Raw genomic sequence first — 6,000 nt, 5'->3', positions numbered from 1 at the left:
CAAAGGTGAGACACGCGTGGAATAATCCAGAAAGTCATCCCTTCTCGTGAGGATCCTCGGTTCCCGCGTCGCGGAGGAGAGGAACGCATGCGGTTCCGCCTCGAGGTCCCGTGGGTCTCGTCAGCGCGCCACCGCGTGATTTGTGAGACACGTGTCTACTCATTTTTATTTATTTCTTTATTTATTTCACACGGATCTTCGCGCAACACGCACATCGCCTGGTGTAAAGTCTTGCAGCGACTGTAGGGATGAGATAGTGCCCTCGCACAGTCCGCAGAAACCTGTCTGGATTCCGCCGCTTTTATGGAGCCATTGTTTCGCGAACCGGAAGATATCGCGCGTATACTTCTCGCTACGTTGTGTCTGCGTGAAAATGGGATGATTGCTTAGACGATAGCGTTGATTCTCAAAGTATAGAGCGAGACTACAGCTGAGTATTTTATGTGACCGATATCATGCCACAAGAACTTTGTTCTTTAATAATGTGACCTTTTCATTTGTAAGTCGCAGTAGCATCATAAACATTGATTTATCGAATAAAAAACGATATATCTGACGCATATTGGACATAAAATGGCTATTTCCGTAGGAGTAAATGATTAAACGATAATAATTGAAAATAGTCGGCTTCTAACGCTTATTCGAAATACTATTGGATTAAGATAGATACGCTGATATTTTGATATTTTAAGTCTTTTACATATTTATTCGAACCTCCGATTATTTTAAACCTCTTGTCGGGATCTAATAAATTTAGCTCAATATAGATTTATCGCATGAACTGTTATGGATGAAACTATTTGGGACACTAGAAGTAGGAAAAAGAATCTATAGGTGGGCTGAACGACTCAGTCAGTTAAAGTAGTCATACATTAAATTGAACACTATCTTGCTCGCGTGAGTAACAGGTCAATGACAATTATTAATACATATAAATATATATATATATATAAATATATATATATATATAAATATATATATATATATATTTATATGTACTAATAACTTTGCTATGGCATTCCTAGACACGATATGGCTATTTTTTTCGTTCAATATTGTTATACTTAGAATTATCGAAAATCTGGTTAACAATAAAGTCCGAACTCCATTTCTGATCGGATACACTGAAATCTCGTTCCAGCTACTGTGATATCACGACCTCAATTATTAAGGATAGAGGAGGAATTCCATGGCATTTCCGTCATAATTAGAATCGGGATTTTTCCTTTCCTCTAGAAGTTTAAAATAGAAATGTGGACAGAAATTATTGATCATACGAACAGGAAGCTACTCGTGTATGTAACATAAATTTTATTTTATCAGATATTCTCGTTGAGATGATCCTAATCGATACGCCTTCGATAAAGTAAAGGAAGTAGGAACAGCGTCATATTGATCTTCATTGATCCTTCATTCTACTTCGGTTATTTATTCTTTTTCTGTTACTTACCACGTATGGTAAATTATTCTTTAAATGAATAATTTATTTCGCTAGAACCAAGAGGTTAATTAGTATGGAGGTTAAAGATGATGGCCGACGCAGATATTTGCTCTAAAAGCAGGGAATGTAAAAAGAGATTGATCGCGATCGGGTTTTCGATTTATATTCAAATTCCGAACGCGCTAACTTTTCCCCTGCTGCGACCGGATATCGGATCAACTCTCACTTTTCTCGTGACTCGATTGCGTAAATCTACTTTTGACAAGTGTCACCTTTATCTTTATTACGGAGAAAACTGAAATTCGCTACGGCCCAAAAACTGATTTACTTCCTTATTGTATTCGCCATAATGGATCGAAATAATACAATTTGTTATTCGTATTATTTCCTACTTCGACATGTAATTCGACTTGCCCACTGCAGCAACGCGCTCGGAACAAAATGGAAGAAATAAAGCTAGAAAAAATTGGATAAAAACTAATAGCTTCGTTTTTCATTCGACTTTCATTTACTTTCTTTCGAAACATTTTTAACAAAGAGAAGAGTAAAACGACGAAAGCTCTTTCACGTGTTCAAAGCATCATTATTGCATTACACTTTGCTACAGCGATATCAAAGAAACAACGACAATAATAGCGAAGCAACAATGAGAAGAAGCGTGTGTACAGACTACGAACTAATTTGAGGCGTGCAAAGCCGTAAAAATTCAACGCCTCTCAGAATTCATACGCGTCGTCGGGCGAGCCGTATTCAAAAAGAGGAAACAAAAGCTTCTCTGGCAAATCACCCCGTCTCCCTTATTCTCGTTTTCGTCCCCGTTCTACCCTTTTTCGCCGTTATATTCGCGGCTTTTCGCACACAACGAGGAAGAGTCATGAGCACAGAATGCACTATTCGCGCGCATTTTCAACGAAACAACAGGCTCGAGATCAAAAACGTTGCCGTGAAATCGTGGCACGTCAGTCCCTATACTTTCAGGGTTAAATGTCTGAGCTGGTTTTCATTGTCGCCTGTTGCCGATTTAATGGTCTGCTCGAGGCTCGCTTTCTTTCGCTCGCTGTTCTAGCGCGCTCTCCAACTTTCCGTTTGTTTGTTCGGATACGCAGTCATTGAAAAATGTGATTGCTTAATCCATTTCTTGGAATAATAGACAGTTTACAGAAGCACATTACGCAAATCAGACACGCAAAAAAATGTCCATAAAGTAAGAAGAAATAGTGTATCGATTTCAAATTTTGTAACACAACATGATCATCCAAAGTATGTTCCGAAACCACCAAGCAATAACCATACAACTCAGTGCATCTCTGGGACAGAAACAGGTGATTCATCTGCATTAAACACCGCGAAACTACGACACCCAGTTGCCTACAATAAAAAAGGGGGTTTCTACGTTGGATCCGTAGTAACGTGTTCCAGCACAAAAATAATTCTCGGCTGGCGCAGACACCGTGCAAAAACGCGTTTCACGGCGAAGAAGAACCGGAAGAGCGCCAATATTTCATTGTATCGCGTGACACTCGCTTATGGAACTTCTCCTACTTTTATTCAATGCGTAAGTAGCGTCACAATTCTGACGTGAATCAGAATCATCAGAATGTTTAATTAAGACAACTTTACGTCCAATATATTGTGATCATTGAATACCAAATAATTTCCGGTAAAATTCCAAATCGCATTACGTTTATCGGCTATATCTCGATAATTTTCTTTTCTCGAAAAAGAAATGATCTTTGCTGGTGGCATTCAAATTCATAATAGCGAAAAGATTTTGCATTGCTATACATATTGCATTGCTTTTATACGTGGGAAGTCTTAAAATTCTATTGTAGTTTTAATTATGTGACCCACGTACATAACAATATATGATACCAGATATATAATAATGCATATGCGACTCACTTACAGGTCAGCGGCCGATTTTTAATTTAAAGGACAATTTATAACACAATTTTTATATGAATAATTGAATTATAAGGGAACTGGCTGTACATAATACATGTATTTTATATACGATTATTTAATAAAATAAAATGAAAGAACAATGAACGTATCAATACTTCAATAGCATTGTAAGTAAGTAAATACATCTCGAGCCTAGGTGTTCGACCCAACACGGTGCACCTCTACTTCGAAACATCGATGAGAAATTCCAGCCAATTACGAATTCCCTATTGTTAAAAAAAAGTTTAGTCTTTCGTAGTAAACTCTGATTTAGCATGTTTCACGTAAATCGATAAAAACTAAGACTTTTGTAATTTAATTCCCTTTCTATTTCACAAAACAACGCTTTACATGAAAATGTTTCCTCTCGAAAATTCAAGCGCTCTTAAACGTGCAAAAGGCACTCGTAATCGTCGCTCGGGAAAGTCTATTTCGGTTTTAACTCAAAAGATACCGAGGCCGATTGAAAGGCGCCCATACGGCTGTTTTGATAGCAATTAAATACTCAAGCTGGATGATAACCTACATAACTAATAACAGCTGGTAGTTTCCTGCGCGAACATAGTTTCTTTCGAGTCGTAATACACTTTGCTCTCGAGTTCCCTCGGATATATAGTACAACTACTTTAGCCTTGTTAATAAAATATTCCACCAGATGCCCAGGTAAGAGTCGTTCTTTTCTCATTTTCCTTCCTCCCTTTTTTTCACTCTTCTTTCGTCTTCTCTATTATTTAATCGCCCACCCTACTTCCACGCGTCGACTAAATTTTGCCTGCAAGGATACTCCTGTTCCGTGAATACGGTAGATTATAGGACGGAACGTCTTACTCTGCTCTCTTACGTTTATCGCGAATGAACGCCGTCCCTGAAACTGAATAATTTTCACGATTAAGCTTAACGACCGCCCCGCATCCACGCGAGCAACACGAATTAATTAGGAAAATTCAAGCGAACAAAGTAACAATCGCGTATCGCACCGGCTCTTCAGTTGGTTATAGTTGAATTCAAGATTCGTGCACGGATGTGGTATATTTGTTACATAAAGGGCATTGAGAAAAGAGAAATAAAATTTTCTACTATTTCTATTATTTTTATTTGAATTTTAAAAAAAAAGGGGATATCACCGTTTGAAGTGGAAAGTAACTAGAATATCGATTGTCGAATACAAGACATAATCAGAATCAATTTTATATCACAGTGGGTACCTGGATATAAGATACTACATTCGTATTGAAGAATCTTACGTGGGTAATATATCGCAATTTTTAATGAATATTCTAATTACTTGAACGAATATGTGCATAAAGAAAATAAAAGTTTCTTCTATAAAAACAAGAAAAATATATCAGAATTTCATTTAAATATAATCCTCGTTAAATATTCTGCTTTTAATTTATCTGTAACGGTCTCGTTAAATTAATTGGGACAAGCAACGAGTAACGAAAAAATTCGCTCGTCTCCTTCCGAGATTTTTAAAAATAAATTACAACTTACAAACTGACCAATAAAATGGTGGATAGCTCGATAAGTATTTTAATGCGATATTATAAACAGTCATATGTATGAATCGGCGTATTATTTATTCTATTGCGTATAATATTTAAATTGATTTGTAAACGTTTCCACACGGAGCTAATCTCTAATGATAATATTATCCAATGAATAAAACAATATTATAGGTACACAAAAATGAAAGTTTGTCAAATAGATTCGCACTTTTGACTAACATCTCTTTTGCCGTGAAGTACGTAATAGAATTCTGTTTTGTGGTGTTATTTAATCACGCGATAAAGTCAGCGACTTGCCTCAAAGAGGATGTTTCTTTGCGCGAGAAACAGGCGAGTCTTTCGTTTAATTGCAGGTCACTCGTATAATGTCCTAACAAAAAGAAAAAGAAAGAATAATATGATTCAAACGACGAAGAACACACGTACCTTCTATAGATAGTATATCGCATAGGGACCTCTTCACGTCACATCCCTTTTCCACCCACATACGTTAATTTATCAAAACCTTAGTACTATACGTTGTACTATATGCATATTCATAAAGACGAGAGGATATTAAGGTTTTCTTTGCGATACTTGTCTTCGGTCAACAACGTTAGTATTTGTATTTCAGATTTGAGTGCTCATCGTATTCAAAGTTTAAGAATTTAATGAAAAATCTGTTTATGGGTAAGTTAAATATTGTATATTCATTTATTTTTGTATAATTCAATATTTATTTAATATTTTTATTTATTTTAGCAGAGATAGTCTAATAAAATAATATGTTTTGTGATAATAATAATGATAATAATAATGTTTCTTGTAAACTTTCGGTGAAAAAACATATCCAAAAACAGTAAACTTCCTCTTCATTATACTGTACGATCCTCACTCCTTTTCGACAAACACATGGCATCTAATGTACTAACAAACACATACCTTAACACCATTCATTCATCCGAAGCAATCCCCATTCCTGTACAAACTTCCTCAGAAAATTCCTCGGTAGCTTTCCTATACATCAGAACGTAGAACGCAGCAGTCTGCTCCTTTCGTTTCCTTCCCACATTTGCTCACACATAATCTCTTCCTAGTCTCCCGCAAACACTTCTTAAAACCTGGAGT

The sequence above is a fragment of the Bombus impatiens genome, unplaced genomic scaffold (genome assembly GCF_000188095.3).
Source record: "Bombus impatiens unplaced genomic scaffold, BIMP_2.2 scf_0023, whole genome shotgun sequence".
In the NCBI taxonomy this organism is placed as follows: Eukaryota; Metazoa; Arthropoda; class Insecta; order Hymenoptera; family Apidae; genus Bombus; species Bombus impatiens.
Note: the sequence above shows the minus strand (reverse complement) of the source record.